This window comes from Nyctereutes procyonoides, unplaced genomic scaffold (assembly GCF_905146905.1).
Source record: "Nyctereutes procyonoides isolate TBG_1078 unplaced genomic scaffold, NYPRO_anot_genome, whole genome shotgun sequence".
Classification (NCBI taxonomy): Eukaryota; Metazoa; Chordata; class Mammalia; order Carnivora; family Canidae; genus Nyctereutes; species Nyctereutes procyonoides.
The window spans coordinates 2,330,985-2,357,126 of NW_026575130.1; the positions used below are offsets into that span (position 1 = coordinate 2,330,985).

Here is a 26,142-nt window from a genome sequence, read left to right on the forward strand (position 1 = left end):
TATTTATATAGAATTAAGAATTAGAGCAAATCCAAAAGAATTCAAAATATATCTTTTCAGTCTTTATGTAATTTATAAACATATTTTTACCTACTGATGAGCAGGTAATAAAGTATTTTACATTTGTTTGCTTCCTCCTAAATGTGTTTGATAGGCTTCTACATTGCATACCCTTGGGAAATTGATTCACCCATAGAACAGAAAGGCATTACCTACTTTGAATAAAATTGTGTTTACATATAAATTCACCAATGGCCAGACTACTGTTTTCTACAGCAGTATATTAGCATTTGAATGAATATCTGAAAGGTTTTAAAATGTATTTAAAAGTGGAAACATTAGACAAGTTTATTTATATCCTATTTTTTCCCACCATGCAATATGCTTGGTGGGAAACATTAATTCAGCTCATATACAACACTGGATTTCAAAATTAGCTGAAAACTTAAATATAACTTTATTATTATTTTTTGTATTATGTGAAAGGGGAGAGATTAAATGTTGCCAGAGTACATAAAGTGTTGTTTTGTTTTGTCTGCACATACTTACCTGATAACATTTAATATATTCTTAGCTTATTTAACAAGAGTAACTAATATCACTAATAGTTGAGAGATATTTAATACCTAGAGGGAAAAAAATGCACCTTTAACAAGCCTGATTTCATCCAAATGTTATCCAAAATTGATGCTGTTGTACAGAATAAAGCTTAAGAATCAAATGTCTCTGCTTTCATTTGTGAGTGACCCAAATATGATGTAAAAAAAGATATCATCCAGAGATTTGGTTGAAAACTAAAATAATTGAAGGTCACTGTTTATATCTTACTAATAAATCAAATATTGTTATGTAACCCAATACACTCAAAATATTAAACATCTTCAAATAATCATTTTCCTTTATTTACATGCAGCAATTTTACACAATTCATAATATAATTCAAGCTAGCACAATGATCTTCATAGGTGTACCCATATACATTTTAGTTTATGTAAAGTCAGTTTTAAATCTTTGTGTTTATATATATTCAAATGTGGTTTTGTGTGCATATTTCTTCAAACCTAATTTTCAGAGTTCTAAAATAATATTATAGAAAATAAATATCATACTTGGCTTTCTAAAAAATGTGAATTTACTATATCTATCAATTTTAATTCATAAAAACCATTTAGTTATTATCAAGATATATTCATCTTAATTTTATATTTAAATTGATTAAACTAATAATACACCATAATGGTAGATAATTTCTTCAGAGATTTTTAAAAAATGGTATCCACTTGGTAACTATAGAAATAACATAGAGAACAGTTTAAAGATCATGACAAGCTGCATGCTTTGATATTGCCTTTATTTTTCACAGTGCAATTTGAAATATATGATATAGATTTTTCATCTGAGGAAGACAAAATTTGAAATATCAATGTGATAGATAACTAATATCATTAGTGATCATCACTGCTTCCTCCTTCCCTTGTTAGCTCAAATTACAGGCCTTTCATTATTACCTGAGAATATTTGGCTTACTTTCTTTTTCTTTTTCTTAAAAAAGTATGGCCATGAAAAGTTATGTTCTTTGCTCTTATTTCTGTAGCTGCAAGGAATGCTTAGTTGGTCAAAAGTTGCTTATCTTGCAGATAATGTATTCTAGGAATAAATTCTAAGTAGAAGATATATAACAAACAGCATAGTTTCTCTGAGATTCCTCATATATAAAATGTAAAGCATAATACTTATTCACTTGACTTTCCTGGAGACATGAGATCATATATATAGTAACTCTTAGGGATAATGATGATAATAATGATAAAAGGTGAATAATAAGGATGTAGAGGGTGTAACTCTATCACATGCTTAGCATTAAGCATGAGTCTTTAGAGGAGTGAAACTTGAACTTTTTATTAAGGCATATCACAGGTTAAACAGTAACTGTGGCTTCTAATTCTAATTAGCTATTATGTGTGAGGATGGCAGTGTTTAGAATACACTTTTCAGGAGTCTAGTTTAATAAATTGCAGACAGAGTAAATGTTCTATTCTAAAAATTTACCACCTGTACCCTGAGTTTGGAAGGAGTACAGTAAATTTTAAAACTGTCTTTTAAATTTTGTTCTTAGCTGCATATTAGAGTGTATTAATAGCATTTCTTGATATTTATCATTTATAATTTTAATCTAGTAAAAGCAATTATGGAACTTAACATTTTGTTTGAATGCAGAAAGTCATGCTTTAGGAAACAAACAGCTCCCTACTGAGACTATTTGATAACATCATTTTTTTCATGTGCTATTTAATTTGCCAGTAGATGGATAGAGTTAGAAGTAATACTGTAGGTATTAAAACTCTAAAATTGTAGGAGAAATGGAGGTTACACTGCAAGCAAAGTTTTTCCCTGGCATTGGTCTCACAGTCATGCCAGCAGAGTTTTAAAAAATACGTCAATATCAGTGAATGTATCACACTAAAGGGACATAAGAAGTGAATTTAATTCTGTTCCTTTGAAAGGTTTATTTCTTTAATCATAAAAATGCATTCCAATTTTTTTTATAGGTGAATTTTGTCAATTTTTTCTGCTACTTCTACAGCCATATTAAGTGATTTTGTAGGATTAATCAGGTTATGTGAGTGACTCATTATTTTGTTCTTTCCATTAAGCAATCAGAAATGTGTGCAATTAATTTCTGACTTTGAATCATTAGAGAAAAAAAGACTAATTACTAGCTAAGAAGGGTTTAGTGCAAAAGATAGAGTATGGTGACTCAAAAGTTCTTACAATTCAAATCCAAGTGTCTAGTGATTTAGGGAGAAAAAAAGGATTTTCTCAAAGTAGGAATATATAAATTCATCAAAGTTTTAATTTTCCATTGATTATATATGATTATATTTATTTGTGAATATAAATGTCAAGCAGCTAAATAAAAGTAGGCTGTAAAGACTTGAAACATCCATGCTTTGAATTTAAATGTCATTTGTTTAGAACGTTTTATTTTCTCAAAACATCAGCCTTGTCTGTATGTGTATTTCTTTAAGGCCTCAAGACATTTAATGGATCAAATATTCATGTTTGACTTAAAATATATAAATATTTAAGTAAAAAAATTATGGTGAAAATTGACCTTAATATAACTTCAACAGATATAACTTGCTACCAAAGCAATGTGGAAATCTTAACAGAAAATTTCATTCAAGCTTATTATCTTGAGGTTCATTTGATGTTGTAATTGGCATTGCATAGAATGAAGTAAAATCAGTATGCAAGGTGGTTTTCAAATAATCTTTAATAAAATAAGGGTTAACACTCTGCATTTTCTTTTTGAAATTTTTACAATTCATATTCTATTAGCATATCATACATAGACACTAATTATTTCTTTAGCACAGTAAAAATGTAGTTTTGACCAGCCTCATTATCCTGCCTTGAAATTAAAACTGCCTTTCTATGATAAAACATCAAATTGTTACAAAGAAAACTCATGTTTCTAGAAAAATTTAGCAAAATTGAACTTCTTTATGTATGCTAAGGTATGCATTTGTATAGAATGCTATTTTTTGCAATGATAATTGTCTTAGATTTGCTTTTTATGATATGTTTGAATATAGAATTAAACTATGCAATAGTAACAATGCCATCTGTACATTATTTTATGATATTCAACATGAACATGCCAAGATCAAAATTCCAATGTTTACCTAAAAGGTTAATGAGCCAGAATTTTGCTTGATTTATTGGTTGATGCTCTCATATGAATTCTAGAGTTACAGGAGAAATTGAAGAATCTTTTTGAACTTTCAGCAATAGTTGAATGGGTCAGTGTGATAAGCAACCATGTATAGATATAATAACAAATAAGAGAAGTGGAAATAATCTATCGCAATGATTCTATTTGCCTGATAACCATCCATCATACATTTCTGCTAGAGGCACTTGGAAAAAAATAAATTAACCTAAGTCTACCTTATTGAGTTTTTTAACCCTGAAAGTTATTTATAATATAAAAATATTCATTTAAGATAAAATTTGTAGGTCAAAAAATGTGATATACTTTGAAATGGTTTAAAGACTAAATATGTTTTAAACAAACAAATATATCTATATCCTTTGGCATAAGACTTGCATTTTGATAATTGCTCCATCACATGGAATTACTTGGACTTCATAAAAATATTTTGTTCATTGGCCCAGATTATTTTGCATTTCATATGCTTATTGGAAATTGTTTGTTATAATTATGGTTTTAAAGAAGAAAATGATTCTTGCCAATTACACATTAGCTATAATACAGCTCCGAGAGAGCTAAATGAAGACTGTTTACAAGTCTGGTAAAACACAACAACAAAAATTGCTTCATGTGTATGACTGGCATGTGTCAATGGTGAGATTGTTTTGGGGGAACACCTGTGTGTGTGTATATGTGTGTGTCTATGTATGTGTGTAACAAGATGTAAAAATATGTCAGTTATAAATTTAATCCCCTTTTTAATCATTGGGGAAAAAATGTTGAAGCTGGAGAAAAAGTGCTCCAAAGTATCTGTGTAAAAATATAAAAATAAATATACACTTGAATCTCTAAAAAGACACATGTAGTATTAATAAAAATTTTGTTTGTAGAAAATTCTGTATGCTAGACTTAGGATCAAATACTTTCAAATGTAAAATGCTGAGTACCCTTTAAACTTCTGTAATTTAAAATTAAACTGTTAAAATCCTTTTCAAATATAAATTATAATATATATAATCTTAATAATATTCAAGATACAATGTTTTGTATCATGAACATTATATGGCCTGCTTTAAGTAATTTTAATTAATTTGAACATCTATAAGTCATGAATTTAAAATAAAAATACTAAATATGAAAAATAAATGCATATATACAGCGAAATTATTCTGGTTCCATATAATATTTTTTTCTGTTATTAATCTCACATTAAATTTTCTTAATTATTAAGGAGTTATTATCATCCTTATTTTGGCACTATTTAGTGAAAAATGATTCCCTTAAAAAGAACTGGATAGCCTACCAATTTCTGAAGGGACTGAATATGTTGTCCATTACTGCATGTAATGAAACCTACCTGCCCAGTATACTTGAAACTAATGTAATAATGGTATCAACTATACTAAAAAAAGAAGAAGAAAGAAGAAAAGAAGAAGAAGAAGAAGAAGAAGAAGAAGAAAAGAAAGAAAAAAGAAAAGAAGAAAAATCTGTGTACTCATATCTATAATCTGCTGTACAATTTCTTCATTGCTTATTGTGGTAAGAAAGTATTCGACATTAGAAAAAATACTTCTAAATATCTTCTGACTCTCAGAACACAGAGAGCCTTCAAAATCATTCAGAGTGGGGCATCTGGGTGCCTCAGTCAGTTAAGTTTCTGCCTTCGGCTCAGGTCATTATCTCAGAGTTCTGGGATCAAGCGCAATATAGGGCTCCTGCTCAGCAGGGAGTCTGCGAGTCTGCTTCTCTTTTTCTCTCTGTCCTACACCCTCATGCTCTCTCTCTTTCAAATAAATAAATAAAATATTTTAAAAAGTCATTCAGAGTAACAAAAAAAGCCTACTCATACTAATAACTGATTAACTTGAAACCTTAAAAAAGCCTATTTTTGAAAATAATAAATTTTATATCATAATTAAAATTATAAAAAATAATCTTTAGTTTTGTAATATTTTGAAACCATTTGCAGAGCTCTATCATAATACATCCAAGCTTTTGGGGTGCCTGGATGTTAGACAGTTAAGCATCCAATTCTTAATATCAGCTCAGGTCATGATCTCAGGGTTGTCTCTTGGGGTGGTGAGATCAAGTCCTCCATCAGGCTCTGTACTTGGCATGAAGCTTGCATAAGATTCTCTTTCTTTCTCTCTCTCTCCCTCTGCCCCTCCCCACTTCCCTCTCTAAAATAAATAAATAAGTAATCAATCAATCAATCAATCCAAGCCTTAGATTCCCAACAAATTATAAAGAAAATGAGAAAGAAGGAAATCTTGCCACTTGTGACTACATGGATGGACTTTGCAGGTATTATGCTAAGTGAGATAAGCCAAAGAAACACAAATCCTGTATTAGGATCACTTAAATGCAGAATCTGAAAAGTCAAATGAAACAGAGAATAGAATGATGGTTGTCAAAAGTTAAGGAGTGGAGGAATTTGGAAGAGTTTGGTCAATAGGTACAAACTTGCAGTTAGAAGATGATACATTCTGGACATCTAATGCACAGCATCGTAATTATTGTCAATAATCCTGTACTACCGATTTCTAAGAGTCTACATCATAAACCAGAAATTAACAAAATGGCATTAAGTATATACTTATCATTAAATGTAAACGGACTTAGGACTCTATAATCAAGGGAAACAGGGCAATGGAATGGATAAAATTAAACAAAAAAAACAAAGAGAAAAAAGACCATATACCATAGTGCTGCCTACAAGATAATCACTTGGACATAAAGACAAATATAGGCTAAAAGTGAAGACATGGGAAAAGATATTCCATGCAAATAGATGCAAAAGAAATAAAGGAAGAAGCTGGAGTAAGAATACTTACATTGGACAAAATATACTTTATTTTGTTATTACTAAGCTTGCTACAAATACTGTAGCAAGAGACAAAGAAGGGCACTGCATAATGATAAAGGGATCAATTCAACAAAAGGATATAACAATTTTAAGTATCTATGTACCCAATACAGGGGCACCAAGACACATAAAGCAGACATGAACAGACATAAAAGGAGAAACTGATAGCAATACAATAATAGTAGGAGACTTTAAGTCCTCCCATTACATCAACATGTGATCACCCAGACAGAATATCAAGAAGGAAACTGGTTTTAAACAATACATTAGACTAGATGGACTTAATAGGTATATGCAGAATGAATGGTCCATTCAAAAATAAGAGAATACACATTCTTTCAAAGTCTACATGAAACATTCACCAGGTTAGGTCACAGATTGGGCCAAAAAACAATTCTCAATAAATTCCAGAAGACTGATATAATATCAAGCATCTTTGCTGACCATAATGTTATGAAACTAGAAATCAACTATGAGAAAAATAATTGGAGAAAACACACAAACATGTGGAGGCTAAAAAACAGTCCACCAAATAACCAATGGGTCAATGAAGAAAGAAACCAAAAAGGTAATTTAAAAAAACATGGAAACTAGTGATCCCTGGGTGGCGCAGCGGTTTGGCGCCTGCCTTTGGCCCAGGGCGCGATCCTGGAGACCCGGGATCGAATCCCACGTGGGGCTCCCGGTGCATGGAGCCTGCTTCTCCCTCTGCCTGTGTCTCTGCCTCTCTCTCTCTCTCTCTCTCTCTCTCTCTATCATAAATAAATAAAAATTAAAAAAAACATGGAAACTAAAAATAAAAACACAATAGTACAAAATACTTGGGATGCAGTGAAAGCAATTTCTAAGAGAAGTTAATAACATAACAGGCCTACCTCAAGAAACAACTAAAATCTCAATCTTAACTTACACCTAGAGAAACAAACAAGAAAGAATAAAGTCTAGAATCATATTTAAAAAAATGAACTCTCAGTAGAAGGAAGGAAATAATAAAGATCATAGAAAAAATAAATTGTGGATTAAAAAACAAAGGATCAAGAAACCAAGGATTGAATTTTAAAAGATAAATAAAATTGACAAACCTTTAGCCATGATCATCAAGAAAAAAGAGAAGGCCTAAACAAACAAAATCAGAAGTGGAAGAGGAGAAGGAGAAGCAACAACCAACAACATAGAAATACAAAATACTTGAGAGACTACTATGAAAAATTATATGCCAACAAATTGGACAACCTAGAAGGAATGGATAACTGCTAGATTCATATAGTCTTCCAAAACTGAATCGGGAAGAAAATAAATTGGAAAAGATTACCAGTGACATAATTGAATCAGTAAACAAAAGAGTTACCAACAAACACAATTCCAGGACCAGACAACTTCACAGGTGAATGTTTTGTAGAAAACATTTAAAGAAGAGCTGATACCAGACAGAGAGACACTGCAGAAAAAAAGAAACTACTGACCAAAACCCCTGATGAACATAGATGTAAATATCCTCAACAAAATATCAGCAAACTGAATTCAATAATACATTAGAAGATACATTGACCACAATCAAGTGGGGTTATTTCCAGGGATGCAAGAATGGTTCAATATTCACAAATCAATCAATGTAACATATCACATTAACAAAACAAAGAATAAAAATCATATAGTCTTCTCAATTGACCTAAGAAGAATTGACAAAATTCAACATCCATTCATGATAACTCTCAAAAAAGTAGGTTTAGAGGGAATATACCTCAACATAATAAAAGAAACATATAAAAAACCCAGAGTTAACATCATACTCAATGGTAAAAAACAAACAAACAAAAAACCCAGAACTTTTTTTCTAAGATCAGGAATAAACAAGCATGCCATTTTCACCACTTTCATTCAATACAGTACTAGAAGTCCTAGCTGCAACAATTAGATAAGGAGAAGAAATAAAAGGCACCCAAAACAAGTCTATTTACATTTGCACCAAAATGATTAAATTCCTAGGAATAAATTCCACTAAGGAGGTAAAAATCTGCACAATGAAAACTATAAAACATTGCTAAAAGAAATTGAAGATGAAATAAGCAAATGGAAAGATATACCATTCTAATGGATTGGAAAAATTAATATGGTTAAAATGTCCATACTATCCAAAGTACACTACAGAGTTAATGTTATTGCTACCAATAGTATTTTTCACAAAATACCAATAGCATTTTTCACAGAACTAGAATAAATAATCCTAAAATTTGTATGGAATCACAAAAAATTCTGATTATCAAAAAAAATTAAGAATGATGAATGAAATTGGAGGTCTCAGATTTTATATACTACGAAGCTATAGCAAGCACAACAATATGGTGCTGGCACAAAAACAGACACAGAGATCAATGGAATAAGATAAAAAGCCCAGAAATAAATCCACACTTATATGATCAAATAATCTGAGAAAGGAGGCAAGAATACAAAATAGGTGAAAATACAGTCTCTCCCATAAATGGTGCTGGGAAAGCTGGAGAGCTGCACACAAAAGTATGAAACTGGATCATTTTCTTACACCATATACAAAAATAAACTGAATATGAATTAAAGACCCAAATTTGAGACATAAAACTTTTAAAAAAGAACATAACCTGTTATCTCTTGTACATCACCATTAGCAACATATATAGATAGGTCTCCTCATGCAAGGGAAAACGAAAGCAAAAATAAACTATTAGGACTAAATCAAAATTAAAAAGCTTTTACACAGCTAAGAGAGCCACCATCAAAACAAAAAGGGAACCAACTGGATGGGAGAAGATATTTGTAAATGATATATCTAAGAAGTTGTTAATATCAAATTAAAATGGACTAATACAACTTGATGCCAAAAAACAAAACAAAACAAAAACATAAAGGGATGCCTGGGTGGCTCAATGGTTAAGCCTCTGCCTTTGGCTCAAGTCGTAATCCTGGAGACCTGGGATTGAGTCCCACATTGGGCTCCCAGAATGGAGCCTGCTTCTTCCTCTGCCTATATCTCTGCCTCTGTGTGTCTCTCATGAATAAATAAATATTTTTTTAAATTTGTAAACATTTTTTAAAAACCTAAATTATGGGCAGAGGGCCTAAATAGACTGTTCAAAGTGCATTGCAGAAAAGTTATGAAGATTTACATCTATATTTTCCACAGGGAGAAATGATAAGAAACACAAACACAGAAATAAACGAGTAGAGATATAATGAGTTTGTCTGAAATATGACATATTTTGGCCAGATTCTAAGAGACAAGTGTGTAAAAAATATATTTTAGGTCTTCAATTATTCAGTGTAGAAATGTAAAACATCACTGCACTTGCTGTTTAGAGTATAAAAAATATATAGAATGTGAAATTTTTATGCACTAAGGGATACATATTTTAAAAACCAATTTTAAGATACTTTATAAATATTTTTATGTTTCCTATTTTTCCTATTTACATTATATTTTATTCAGAATTCTATCACCTCTTTGCTAAAAATGACAATAATCAACTAATTTATTTTCCTGCTTCAAAACTTAAACCATCAAATCCAGTATCCATCTAGCTTCCACAAGTAACTTTTTGAGAAAAAAAAAAGATTAATATTAGTCATTGTCCCACCAAACCAAATCCAAAGTATCTTCCATGACACACAAAAGCTCCTACTCATCTACAGCCTCATCTTAACTCCTTCTCTCTTGCTTAATCATGGACAACAATAAAGAAAAACTTCTTTCCCATTTACACAATCTTGTTTCATTCTTCTGTCTCTTTATGCTTCCTACATGAGTGGACTATATTCCCCTTTGACACAGTCTTTATTTTTAATTTTATTCTTATGTTGTCACTTATTTCCAGAAATGCTACTTCTTCCAGAAATTTCTATAAATTCTACTGGATTTTAGCCATACCCAATCCTCACATTTTTCCCCACTTTACTCTGCTCAGATTGCCTCTCATTGGTTCTCCATAATACCCTACATTTCTGTGCATTTTATCTCTGTCTCCATCACCTTCTGTAAAAGGGGTGCTAGTTTTATTTGTATCTTCAGTACTAGCGATGTATATACACACATATACACACATATCATATATATGTATATATGTGTATAGTGGCATAAAAGGCACATACATACATAAATATATAATATTGTGTGGTGATTTTATTAGTCATTTAAATGCCACTGAGCTTTGTTTATCAATATACGTATAGGACACAGATTTGAACCCAAGAATTCTTGAGTCAAAGCTAATGCTCATTTCACTATGCTTCATGTCTCTAATTGATAATATTAGAATTAAATGAGTTGAACATTCATAAAATATATGTGTATTATATTTTAAATGGGAACTCATTTTCCCAACTTTTTCACTCTGAAAGCATTTTTATACCAAAAGATATATAATTATTATATATTATAAAAATTAAACGTCATTATGTTTACCTTAAATTATTAAAATTGATATATAATTATAGTTTGCAGATAACATCCATAACTTATAGTGAAAACTAATACATAGTTACTAAAGAGCTCAAACATATAAAAACTGAATAAAATTAGGAACAAGGAAGCAAATTATTTTTAAAAATTAGACAGTTATTTCCTTAAAAATTTTTCTACTTGAGATCATACACCCACGAATGAAGCAATCAATTCATATATCCAAATATATTCCAGAGTAATTGTAAAAACATTTACTATTTTTAAAGGAAACTTAATTATTTTTTTTAAACTGACATCCATTACATCATCAGATTTTCTTCCATCTACATACAACATTATTTGGTGTCATAAATCTAGAGGCATCAAAAAATACAAGCCTACATAAAGCATCCTACTTATGCAAATAGTGCATCTGCTGCTGTTTGAGGAGGCCAAAGACTATTTCCAACTAGAATCGGACAACCATAATACAACGCAGATTAAATCAATCGAAATCAAATTATACTAGAAATATTTAAAAGTTTAAATATTGTGTATAACCTGCTCAGAGAGTCACTTCAAATTTTCCAGGAAATTTGGATGTCAAATCATATTTCCACCTACCAATACTCATTGTTCCCAATAAAGAAAAGTTTCCTCTGCATTTTACTCAACATAAGTATCATTTCTAACTATTTTCCATTATTACCATAATGACAATTTATTTTCTGGTTAATAATAAAATCTTTCCAGTACTTGTCTATAAAAGGAGATTAAACCAAGGGTAAAATAACAATTTTTTAGGTTTAAATATTTTATAGATTATTTTCTCTGTATAAGGAAATATTGGTTGGATACTCATACTTTTAATTGCATTATTAATATGTATGACTGAAATAAAAATGTTTTATAGTTTCAGAAATATGGCTATATACAACTTATTAAAGAGTCCAGTTCTAGGCCAAATCATAGTACAATTTTTCAAGGCTAACCATAGGCAATCACAAGGTTTTTCCTGGCAAGTCTTAAAGGGGAAAGCAAACTTCCCCACATTAGACTGAGTGTCCAACCATCCAACCAGTGCATTACAGTTTTTTTAGAGGGAGGAGCAGACTAGGACCCAGCCCAAACACCCTCTACCAAGTCACTCCTTCCATGGCTTGCCAAGCTCATAAACATGTCTTTATTGCTAGCTCTGCTTAGACTTTTGGTGGTAGAGTCTTGACTAAAATATTTCTCCATTCTGACTCAGGACTTTTCCACTACTAGCTCTTTTCTCTCTCCCTCCTTCAGACTCCCTAGATCCATGAAATGGCAGGAGCTTTTTATTCAAGGCTCTTCAGCAGTGAGAGCATTACCCCCATTTGTACTACTTGTCATCTGACTGACACTCTCCCTATACTAGTCTATGGGGGAAAATGAAACATTCCTGCCTACCTCCCTTATTGGCCTCTTACTTACATTACTGCAGTAAATGAATGAAGATTTGATTGTTACTTTCAGTTGGAGGTCCTTGTCCTAATTGGCCACTTCTGCACCCAGAAGCTCTAAACTTAATCTTATGTTTCTTCCAACCACTCTGTGAAGAGAGCTGATCAACTACTGATTGCTCATAGATCAAGCAGAAAAACTGTACTCATTTAGAAAATATATGCTTTAAATGTAAGATGGTTTTCTGAATCCTGGAGATAACATTTAAAATTTGCTAAAAGTGTATAGCTACTAGGTTTATGTTATAATTAATTCTTTTGAATTTACTTATCTACATATTTAATAACAAACTGATATTAGGTATTAAATTATTAACAGGTGAAAAAAATTCTAAGACTTACATTGGCTAAAGATAGAGTTCAGTACAAAGCAAAGATCTTTGGAATATATCATTTATCTAACAGTTACTAATACTGACTTCTTTTTAATAAGTAATTTGTATTTTATTCTAAAGATGTTTCTGAGCCAATCATTTTTTAACATAAGGATATGATACAGTTCTATCAGTATCAGTGACGAGAGATTCACTATAAACAATCTGTAAAGATGAGGTAGGGGAAGAGATATAATTAGAAGGATTCATGACAGGGGGTTTTCTTCCTATCTCTCACAAAGGTATGCTGCCTTGTATTGTCTCCAATGTTTCAGACCACTAATAAAAGAAATAAAACAAAACAAACAACAATTTTAAAAAGAAATGAACACATAGTACTCTGCACCCCACTAAAATTATAATTTAAATGCCTATTTTGTATGTATATTGTGATATATTTCATGTTATCAAACTTAAAATTTGTAAAACAATACACTTGTAAAAGTCTAGTCCCCATACTTGTGCCCTCAAATAATTAGTCCTGTATCTAGATGCAAATTTAAAAACACACAGTGTTTTTTTTTCTTTTTTTTTCTTTTTTATTTTATTTATTTATTTATTTATTTATTTATTTATTTATTTATTTATTTATTTATTTATGATAGGCACACAGTGAGAGAGAGAGAGAGAGAGGCAGAGACACAGGCAGAGGGAGAAGCAGGCTCCATGCACCGGGAGCCCGACGTGGGATTCGATCCCGGGTCTCCAGGATCGCGCCCTGGGCCAAAGGCAGGCGCCAAACTGCTGCGCCACCCAGGGATCCCCCACACAGTGTTTTGAATAAAATTCTAAAAATATATTATATATATTCAAGTCAAAATGTGTACTCTTTTTTCTGCTTTTTACACTAAGGGTGCCATATTATTACTATTATATCCAGTTTTTGTCAAGTAAATGGTGAAATTCCTAGAAATTTCTCAGGTCCCCACAGCCTTATGTGGGAATTCTAATGCTATCATATTATTGGCAATATTCCATACTCAGCTATTTTATATCCATACATATTTTATGCCTGTGTATGTATCATAGTGGATGATTAATATTAGTGCATAAACACAGTCCTCATTCATATTTCAGCCACATAGAAACTTTCCTGACATAACATTTACTCAGTCTCCTGGGGAAGAGCCTCTTGTTTCAACATTATTTTGCTATCAGACATAATGATGCAATCAGTGATGGTACAATAAATAACCTGCATATATTTGTGTGTCCAAATGCATCTGTAGAATCAATTCCTTGAATTAAAATGGTCAGTTCAAATGATTATATAATGGTATCTTTGAAAAATATAAATTATAAAATGACTTATCTGGAATCAATTACTTAATGTCTGTGTTACCCACTAGAATATATTAGCTTGGTAACTTTATCTTCTTTCATAAAATTTAGTGCACTCCAAAGTATAATAATACACTGTTTTGCACTGTGTCAATGAAAACTTTATGAAATTTCACATTGCTTATCTAATAGCTGATTCTATATTCTTAACCAACATACTTTCTGGAACGGCTCTTCTCCATCTTGAAACACTTTATTTCCATTGGTTTCTACTGACTTACCAGTTTCCTCTAGCTAATGCCATTATACCATTGGCTTATAGTTTTACACTTTGGGCTACTCCTTTTGCTGTTCCTGTTGTTGTTTTCTGGGCTGTGTTCAAATACCTAAGTTCATTTGTTGTACTAGCTCAAGCACTTACCTTACTTATCTAAATAATCTCACCTGATCCTTTGCTTTTAGACACCATGCTGGAGATTCCCACAGAGAGATCACCAGCACTGATCTTCCGATGCCCATGTTAATCTGCATTCTTGGATTATTGAGGACTTCTCTGTTTTCAGTGAATTGAACCTCCACCCACTTTGTTGCCAATGTTGGATCAACTATTATGCATATTTGGCCAAAAGCTCTCTCTTAATCTATTTACTAGTCTCTTCACTTTTCTCTAATTTATTTCTCCTAAAATCCACTCTTCCCATAGCACACAAGGTGATCACTTACCACTCTAACTCAGTTAATGTCATATGTCTTCTTCAAGTCATGGAGTGGCTTCTCATTGCCTTTGTTCTTCTTCCATATGTCTCCCACTATTCCTTCTGATCTTCATTCTCTAAGTTTCAGAAACATTGGTTACCTTTATATTTTGTTATTCATTTGTCAAATATTTGCTACTTGCCAGTCTTCACTTTCAGTAATGGGGATACTACAGATAACAACAACAAAAAAGACAGATGGTCAAAAATATAAACTTCCAGTTATAAAACAAGTCAGCTGCAAAAATGTAATTCACACCATAGTGATTATAGTTAGTAATATAGTATGGCATTGCATATATGAAAGATGTTGAATAGATCTTAAAAGTTATCAGGAAGAAAAAAATTGTAACTATGTACAGTGATGGATGTTAACTATATTCATTATGATCATTTTGTAATAATACAAATATGGAACAATTATGTTGTATACCTGAACGTAATATAATTCTGTATACCAATTTCATTTCAATGAAAAAATAAAGAAAACAGAATAAAAGAAAAATTCCTTGTTTTTATAATGCTTTATTTTACTGGAGGAAAATGAGAATGGCATTTTATGCCAAATGCATAATATGACAAGTGGTATAAAATACTAGAAGAAAGAAAAAATAGGTTAAAGGTTAAGGGTCATAAAGTGATGACAGATATAGCATTTTTAATAAGATTGCAAGTGAAAGTCACAGATACAAATGTGGAATAGCCAGTGGGATGAAAGATGAGTAGTTACAAAGGACCTGAGACTGGAACATTCTTGATGCATTGAAAGCAGAGTATAACTAGTGTGGCTGGAATGGTATTGGAGAAGGAACTGAGGATAGACTGTCAGTAGGGGAAGAATTATGTAGAGACCTACTTAACATGGAAGTTCTTTGTTTTTATTGTAAGAAGAGAAATACAGAGACATGACACTATCTAACTTCAGTTTTTGAAAGATCATTCTTAGGGTAAAATGTGGAAAATATAGTGGGTGGATATAGAAACAAGGGTAAAAGAAAGGAACTTTCAAGCAAGCTAATGCAAAATTCTAAGTGAAGATGATGGTGCCAGGATGCCTGCTTGACTCAGCCGTTGAGCATCTGCCTTTGGTTCAGGGCGTGATCTTTGTCCTGGGATCGAGTCCTACATTGGGCTCTTAGGGAGGAGCCTGCTTCTCCCTCTGCCTAGGTCTCTGCCTCTTTCTGTGTGGCTCTCATGAATAAATAAATAAGATCTCAAAAACAAAAAAAAGATTTTGTTTCATGAACAAAATCTTTGTTCATGTTTCATGAACACATGAACATAGGCTAAACAACCATTATCTAATTCAGAATGTGTTTCAAACTAGATTTGCTAATGAATTTCATGTGAAAGATGAGATAGAGATATTCAAGATGAAACCATGTTTGTTTTTTGGCCACAGCAATTAGAATCTGTATCAAATTGAGCAAATTTAGAAAAAGTAGAAATTGAGTGAGGAGAATCTTTCCTTTTTCACAGGTTAGTCATCTGACATGGAACAGACAAGGGGGAAAAGAAGCACAAAGACACACACAGACACAGACACACATACACACACACAAATTACCAAATCTTAAGAACTCTAGAGGACAGGCTGAAGTTCGAGGTGGCAGCATAGAAAGACACTGAACTTACCTCTTTCCATGGACACACACATGGAACAATTCCTTCTAAAAAATACCTGAAAACTAGCTGAACAGTCCCTCCAAAATAAAAGACAAAAGGGCCAAATGAAGATGGTTAGAAGAGGCAGAGATACAACCTTGTCAAAAACTTTACCCCTAATAAAGAGGGAACTCACAAATATGGAGCTTTTCCTTAAGGAGCAAGGGGTTTGTGCTCAACATGAGACACACCAACCCTTGGGACTTATACCAGAGAGATTAAACCCCCCAAAATGTCTGGCTTTGCAAATCAATGGGGATTACACCTAGAGAACTGAGATACTTCTCTTTTATGAATTGCATGTAGACTCAATCAACCTGGGACCCAGTACAAGAAGAGCAGTTTGAAAGGCACTTGACTAATACAAAAGAGAGTCATTTTCTAATCTTAAAGTGCCTGAAAGACAGGCAGAGGTCTGTTAGAACTCTCTCCAGGGATGGAGGCACTGGTGGGCACCATTTTTGCATTCTCCTTCTACCTTGCTACCACCAGTGGATGTACATAACACCCTTCTGGTGTCTCAAAAAAGCTGGCAGGCAAGGCTTAACCTTGTGCTCTCTTGCTGAAATGTTAAGGCTGGCAGGCATGTCATGCCCTACATTCTCCAGTTGCATTGCTAAAACTACAGGGTACATGCAGTCCACACAAGGGTGTCCTTTGATCACATGGTTCTAGCTTGCATTTCTGGCTCTATGGGATTATAAAATTGAAAAGACATTTCTTAGCAGGCTACTAGTCTCAGAGCATTGCACAGAGAGCAGCCTAAAACACACTCCTGGTATTTCTGTGAAAGAGGTCTGTTTACTTGTCTTGAGGCTATACCCTGAGGGTTAGACCTCATGTTTGCTACATATCTAGAGGTTTCAGAGGTGCTTTCAGGGAATAATGGCTAGGAATGCCATCTTTGCCCTCTATCTTGGCCTTTTTGGAGCTCATTCGTACTTCCCAGAAAGGAGCCTATACACATATCCGGAGCCCTGATTTCTGCAACTGTCACCCGGGAACATTTCCATATACACATATCTGGAGCCCTGATTTCTGCAACTGTCACACCGGGAACCTGGTCTGGAGGCCAGCAGAGTTTAGCATATGGTCCCACAAGACTGCATAAATTTGCACACTTTAAAAATTGCTGTTTGTGGGTCTGCCTTCCAATCATTCTGAAGCTAGGTTCTGACAGATCTTGGCACACCCCCAACAACTGGGATGCATCAAGAATAAATCAGGCTCTTACATAATCAAAACGGTGTGAGAGACAACCAAGAGCTATGGCAATATGGAACAAGAGGTTTATCTCTGACATAAGACCACTTCTTCAAGACTGAGAGAGGTAGATCTTTCACCTAATAAATTGTAAAACACTGAAATCTATATTACACTATATGTTAACTACCTGAAATTTAAATAAACACTTGGAAAGACAAGGGGGGAAAAAGGGGAAACAGAGAATCAAGCAAAATAAGAAAACAGAGGAATATGTTCCAAATGAAAAAAATAAAATAAAACTTAAGAAAAAAGAAAAAAAAAGAAATTTAATAAAGAGGGAGAGAAGTATTTTACATGATAAAGAGTTCAAAGTAATGGTCACAAGGATGCTCACAGAACTCAGGAGAAGAATGGGTGAACACAGTGAGCACTTCAAAAAAGAGACAGGAAATATTATAAGTACCAAACTAGTACAGAACTAAAGAATACAATAACTGCCTGAAAAGTACACCAGACAAGTTCAATAGCAGACTATATTAGACAGAAGAAAGATTCAGTGTTCTGGAACACAAAGCAGTAAAACCGACACAGAGTGTCAAAAATATTTTTTTTAAAGATAGCCTAAGGGAACTATGAGACAACAAAAAGCAAAAATAATATTGGTATATTAGCAGTCCAGAAGGAGAAAGATAAAGTGGCAGAAAACTTACTTGAGAGGCATGTGGTTGCCTCAGGTGGTTAAGTGCCCAACTCTTGGTTTTGGCTCAGGTCATGAGCTCAGGGTTGTGTGATCAAGCCCCATGTCAAGCCCCAGGTCAGGTTCCCCACTCAGTAGACAGTTGAGTTTCTCTCCTTCTTCCCCTCTCCATCCTCTGGATTACACTCACTCTCTCTCTTTCTCTCTCTAAAATACATAAATAAATCTTAACAAAAAGAAAAAAAATGATTTGAAGAAATAATGGCTGAAAACTTTCCAAATCTGAGAAGGTAAACTGACACCCAGATCCAGGAAACCTAGAGAGTTCTAATTAAGATGATCCCAAAGAGATCCACACTAAAATGTATTATAATTAAAATGTAAAAATTTTAAGATAAAGAGAGAATCTTAAAAGCAACAAGAGAAAAAAAAAGAGAGAGAGAGAGAGAAAAGCAACAGGAACAGCTTATTACATACATGGGAACCTTCATGAAACTATCAGCAGATTTCTCAGCAGAAACTCTGTAGGCTAGAGGGAAGGGCGATGATTTATTCAAAGTGGTGGTGGTAATGGAGAGAGTAGCCAAAATCTTCCAAACAAAAATACTCTACCTGGCAAGTTATCACTGAGAACTGAAGTCTCCTCCAGAGTTTTCCAGACAAACAAAGCTAAAGGAGTTCATCACCATTAAACTGGCCTCATGAGAAATGCTAAAGGGACTTGGTTAAGCTGAAAATAAATGGCACTAATTACACAAAAACTTATCAAAGTAAAAATCTCACTGGTAATGTAAATATATAGTAAAGATAATAAATTAATCACCTATAAAGCTAGTATGAAGGTTAAAAGAGAAAAATAGTAAAAACTAATGACAACTATAATTGACAAAATGATTTAAAATGTGACATAAAAAAAAAAAAAACTTTTTCTGTGGGAGTAAAAATGCAGCTTTAAAATGCTTTCAAACTTGCTTTGAGATAGCCTGTTACACATATAGATTGTTACACGTGAACTTCAAAGTAACTCACAAAGAAAAAATATTTTGTAGAAACACAAATAACCTTTAAAACAAAGACCATAGCAAGAGACAAAGAAAGGCACTACATAAGGATAATGGGATCAATCAAACAGGAGGATATAACAATTGTAAATATCTATGTTGGAACGTTGGAATATCTAAATACATAAAGAAAATTTTAGCAAACGTAAAGGGAGAAATTAACAGTAATATTATAATAGTAGGAACTTTAACACCCATTAACTTCAATGAATAGATCATCTAGGCAGAAAATCAACTTGGAAGCAGTGGCTTTGATCAGCACATTAAGCCAGATGACTTAACAGGTATATATAGAACGTTCCATTCAACAAAACAAAGCAAAACAAAACAAAATAGAATACACATTCTTTTCAAGTGCACATGAAATAATCTCCAGAATAGTTCACATGTTATTTCAAAACACATTTCCCAATAAATTTAAGAAGACTGAAGTCATATCAAAGCATTTTTTTCTGACCACAATACAAAACTAGAAGTCAATTAAAGAAAGTAAATTGGAAAAAGAACAAATAGTATGAGGCTAAACAACATGCTACCAAACAACAATGGGTCAAAAAGAAATCAAAGAGAAATTTTAATAATACATGGAGATAAATGAAAGTGAAAACAAAAAAGTCCAAAATCTTTAGGACCAAGCAAAAGGTAGTTTTGATAGAGAAATATATAGCAATACATATAGGCCTACTTCAGAATAGAAGAAACATCTTAAACATACAATTTAACCTTATACCTAAAGGAAATAGCAAAAGAGGAACAAATCCCATCTTAAAGGATACTGAAAATGCATTTGACAAAATATAATATTCATTCATGATAAAAACTATTAACAAAGTTGGTTTAGAAGGGACATATCTCAACATAATAAAGACCATATATAACAAACCCACACCTAACATCATACTCAATAAGTAAAAAAGCTGAATAGTTTTCTTCTAGGATTAGAAATAAGACAAGAATGGCCACCATGGCCACTTTTATTCAAAATAGTATTTGAAGTTCTAGTAAAGGAATTAAGAAAAAAAAGAAAATAACATATCCAAATTGGAAAAGAAGAGGTAAAATTCTCACTATATGTACACAACATAATTGTATATAAATATATAGGTTTATGTACATAAATTATCTAAATAAGTTATCTATATATGTAACTATATATATATATGTTTTATATATATATGTGTGTGTGTGTATATATATATATATATATAGCGTGTGTGTGTGTCCTCCAAAAAGTTGTTAGAACTGATACATGAATTCAGCAAATTTTCAGGGTCCAAAATCAACATACAAAAATTGTTACATTTTTATACACTAACAATGAACTACCAGAAAGGGAAATTAAGTAAATAATCTCATTTACAATTGCCTCAAAAAGAATAAAATACCTGGAAATAAATCTAATCAAAGAGGTGAAAGATCTGTGCTCTGAAAACTATATTAGTGAAAGAATTTGAAGATAATAAAATACCTGAAAAGATATACCATGCTCACAGATTCGAAGAATTAATATTAGTAAGTTGATGAGCAACTATTACCCAGAGAAATCTACAAATTTGATGGAATCTCTATTGAAATGCCAATGGCATTTTCACAGAAATAGAGCACAGAGCCCTAAAATTTGTATGAAACTATAACTGACCCTGAATACACAAAGCCTCTTTTTTCACCCAAAGCAATCTTGAGGGGGGAAAAAAAAGCTGAAGGAATGACTCTTCCTGACTTAAGCTATAATATAAATGCATAATAATTAAAACAGTATGACATTGGCATAAAAACAGCAACATAGATCAATGAAACAGTATAGAAAGCCCAGAAATAAACTCATGTGTAAAATGGTCACAGGAGCCCAATGGCAAGGATCCAAATATATAGCCAGTGGGGAAATGATGGTCCCTTCAATAAATGGTGCTGGGAGAACTGGATAGTCATATGCAAAAGAATGAAACTAAACCACTATCTTACACCAGACACAAAAATTAACTCAAAATGGGCTAAAACCTTGAATGTAAGACTTGAAGTTATAAAACTCTTAGATAAAAATATGCAGTAGCAACTTGGTATCAATCTTGGTAGATTTTTTTAGCTCTGACTCCAAAAGCAAAGGGAACAAAAGCAAATTTAAGCAAGTGGGACTACATGATACTAAAGTTTCTGCACAGCACAAAAAAAATGCAACATACTGAATGGGAGAAAGTATTTGCAGTCAGATATAAAAAAAATGTGTAATCTAAAAATATAATGGAACAAACAAAACAAAACTCATAGATACATAGAAAAAAACTGGTGTTTGCCAAACTGAATGGGGGTTGTGGAGTGGATGAAATGGGTGAGGGAGTTATATTTCCATTTACAAAATAAAGTATAGGGTGTAGTATACAACAAAGTAAGTACAATCAGTAATATCATATAGCATACTGGAAAGTTGTTGAGACAGTGATCTTGAGGGTTCTCATCAGAAGAAAAAAATATGTAACTTTGTGTGGTGACAGATGATGACTGGACAAGGAACAATAATAATTTCACCATGTATATCAATGTCTAAACACCATGTTAGAAATGGAATTCAATAATGTTATATATCAATTGATGTCAAATTAAAAAAAATAGCTTAGAGTTTAAAAAAAGAACTCTTGAGGAGAATAGTTATTTCGTTTACTTAAATGTATCATTTCTGTTGCTAACCTCTCCTTTTGGATGTTCTAGTGTTTTAAGTTGCCTACTGATATAATTTCCCTTCGGTCTTAAGACTTTCTTTACCAACAATTTTTAAAACATATTTGCTAGCTATGAATTGTCTCAGTTTTTCTTCATCTGAGAATATCTTTATTTCACCTTCATTTCTGAAGCATATTTTCACTGGGTATAGGATTTAACACTGACAGTTTTTTTTTTCCCTAATACTTTAAATATGCACACCAGTTCCCTCTTGGACTTCATGGTTTCTAATGAGAAAAAATTTAATTCTTATCCTCTTAAGCTAATGTTTCTTTCCTTGCTGCCAATGCAGCTCTCAATGCCATGAAACTGTGATCTGGGGTATGAGGAAAAAGAAAAAGGTTTAAAAAAACTACATTGGATTTTCTCTCCTCACTCTGAGCATTAGACTTCTCCTGTTCCTTAAGCCATATGTAAGAAGATTCACTTCTAGCTATCTCTATCCTGATACTCAAACCAGATTTCCAGCTCAGCTAAATTTATGTGGTGGATTAAAGGCATTTGTGAGGAAAATTAAAAATAAGCTCATGTAAAAAAAATAAAAAATAAAAAAATAAGCTCATGTAGGTTTAATAGTGCTTCGAATTTTGGCATTCTTCTCTGGCCCAGAAGTTTCTATTTTTCAGTCCTTAGATACCTTTCCTATGCATCCTGTCCAGATTTTAGTTTTGCATTTCATGGGAGAGTCAGGGCAGCATATGTGGACACCATATCACTTGCACAGAATCCTATAGAAATTACTTATGCTTTCTTCTAGGACTAAGGAAATAAGGATTAAAGATCTACAGAAATAATTAAATAAAAAGTGAAAGCAAACAACAAAAAATTTTGTTTCTACCTTACAGTTTTATTCTACATTTCAGTTAATACACAGAGTATTTCAATATACACAAATATACCGCTACGAATTGCTGTATTTATACCATCTTATACATAAGTATTTTATGTTTGGGGCCAGCCTTCAATTTATCCTAAGCAACAGACATTAATTTGAAACCCAATTCCGGATTGCAGGTGAAGGCAAGGCCAGCCCCTGCAGGGTCCGGCGGGTCTGGTGGGGGAGAGCAGGAGTTTTGGCAAGGGCTTCAGGAGGACTCCCAGGGCATACAGGAGCTGGGGGCTAGAGCCCGGGGCCTGGGCAGCTGGGGTTGAACGGGCCTTCTAGCTCCGTGTTTCCCACCTCACGCTGCCACCGCTCTGGCAGTCTCAGCTCTCCTGGTTAGGCAAGGTCATCCCTGTAGCCACCCATCTGCTGAACAATGGTAGTGGGGTAGGAGTTCTGCAGTCTCTTGAGCATATGATTGCGGCAGTGAGAAGCAAAGTGCTGGAGATTCACAGCCATTTCCCCCACAAACCTATTATCTTGATTAGTTGGAGTACAGGAGCTAAGGTGGCCTGTCATGTGTCAGAGATGGGATGGAGTACGTCACTGTGGCTGTCTTCCTTGGGTTTCCTTTACTTAACGTGGATGGCCCCAGAGGGGATGTGGATGATCCCCGTGTGGATATTAAGACTCCAGTCCTCTTTGCCATTGGGCAGAATTCCTTGCAGTGTTATTCCGAAGCCATGGAGGATTTCCAGGAGAAGATTCGGTCTGAGAACAGCTTGGCGGTGGTTGGGGGAGCTTATGATAATCTCAGAATACATAAAGCAAAGCAGAAATCAGAGGGGCTGACTCAGAGCATGGTGGACAGGTGTATTCAGGATGAGATCGTGGACTTTCTGACTGGAGTGCTGACTCACACCAAGGGGCATATGGGCTCTGAGCCCCACGATCAGGATGCTAAGAAGCCTCAGGATGCAGCCTGCAGACACTTGGCCTTTGAGGTCCCTGAGCAGGGCAGTCGGCCTACCTCACCAGCTAGCTGCCAAACTGCCTGCCTCACCCTCAGGCTTGGAGGATCTTTCCAGTGTATCTAGCAGCCCCACCTCAAGTCCCAAGACCAAAGTGACCCCAATGACCTCTGCCCAGAAGTCCAGTCAGATCAGGAGCTCTCAGCTCCTGAAGAGACATGTGCAGCAGACAGAAGCTGTGCTGACTCACAAACAAGCTCAAGTTCCCATTTCATCAGAACAAACAGAAGAGGCAGAGAAAGAAGATCTTAGGGTCCAGCTGAAGCACCATCATCCCTCTAGTCCTCTTCCTGGCAGTAAGACCTCCAAGTGACCGAACATTAAGGTGTCCCTTATCTCTCAAGGGGACACAGCTGGAGGGCCTTGTACTCCTTCCCAAAGAGGAGTTCCAGAAGCTGCAGGAGGAAAGCCCATCACCATGATGCTGGGGGCAGGCTTCAGCGGGGGCCAAGGATCTCACAGGACTTCTCACCACCAAGTCAAGTGCTTCTGAAGGGGAAGTCTCAGCCAGCCCAGCCTCCTCAGTGTCCAGCAGCACAGCACCTGGTGCCTTCCACACACTCCAGAGCTGCCTGGTGGCCACCTCTCCTGGGAGCTCCCTCCCTCCCACATCAGCCAGCAGCCTCCTTCAAAGCCTCAGCTTCAGCTTGCAGGATATCAGCAGCAAGAAAGACCTCTGGCCTCCCAGCAAATCCTTCCCCAGGGCCAGCCCCACAGGCCACCAGTGTGAAGTTGCCCACCCCCATGCAGAGCCTGGGTGCCATCACCATGGGCACCAGCACCATTGTTCATACCATTCCTGTGGTCACCACTCTCTCCTCCTTGGAAGCCACTCCTGGTGGGAAGCCCACAGCCATCCACCAGCTGCTGACCAATGGGGGCCTTGCTAAGTTGGCAAGCAGCCTCCCCGGCCTGGCTCAGATCTCTAACCAAGCATCAGGCTTGAAGGTCCCTACCACCATTACTCTGACACTGCATGGCCAACTGAGCCGAATCACTACACTGAGCCCCATGGGCTCGAGAGCAGCCCCAACAGAAGAGCCCAGCTCCCAGGCTCTGCCCTCCAGCTTGCAGTGCCTGCCTCCAGCACTTGAAGCTGCTGTGCGATATAGCCTCCTTTACCAGGTTGGTGATGGCTGCCGTGCAGTGAGCCCTGGGCACACGTGCTGTCTTGCTGAGCTGTCCACTTGTCTGAAGACCTCTTAAGACCTCCATTTTTGCCTCCCTGCCATTTGTCTTCAGAATGGGCCTCGGGGTCTCGTGAAACCATTAGGCTAGCAGCAAGGGAAACATTGTCCACTGGCACCTATGGGTCTATATCCCAGAATCACCAGGTTCCTCTGCAGATCTGGCTGTGCATGAGTCAGAGGCACTTCTTCTCCAGCATTAGCTGTGACTTGACCTAAGTAGCAGTGTTAGACTGCTCGTGACATTTAATGAAGGAGTTCCTTTTGGAAGTCTGTGCCGCCCCCATGCCAAGTTGGTTGAAGATGTCCACATGCTCTGGGGCTTTTATGGAGTTAGAATTGAGAGCCCTTTGCTGAAAACTGGATCATCCTGGCCTACCGACAGTTGTGCAGTACCAGAGGGCTGGTTTTGGACATCACTATTGCTTTCCCTGAGCAGCCATGTGAGAACGTGCCCCATGCAGCTTCTCCCTCTTAAGAACCATATCAGATATTGAGTAACCTGCTGAGATCTGGGCACTCCTAAGTTCAAATCCATGATAAAGTAAAGAGGACTGGGATGTTATCTTTTAATTCCTTTGGCCACTATAGATGGGGAACAGCTATTGCCAGGAAGTAAAAGATGGCCTGGCCCCTTTTTTCCACCATGCTTCAGGGATTTCCTGTATCCAGAAAACTTACAGGTCTAAAAAGGCTGAAGAAGAGGAATGGGACAAATGAAGTGGCTTAAAGGCTGTGCCAGTAAGTTCTGTGGAGAAAACTTGGGGTATGAGGCTTTGCACCTAGTACCTAAGGAACTGTTGATTCGACATGGAGATGAGAAGAAATTGCCAAGTTACAGGGAAGAAACCCCAACCCCTGA

At 34.8% G+C, this 26,142-nt stretch overlaps 1 pseudogene; it reads left to right on the forward strand.

Moving 5' to 3' along the window:
• Positions 1-25,299, forward strand: part of LOC129521169 (KAT8 regulatory NSL complex subunit 3-like) — a 69,029-nt pseudogene extending 43,730 nt beyond the window's left edge.
• Positions 25,300-26,142: the final 843 nt, after the last annotated feature.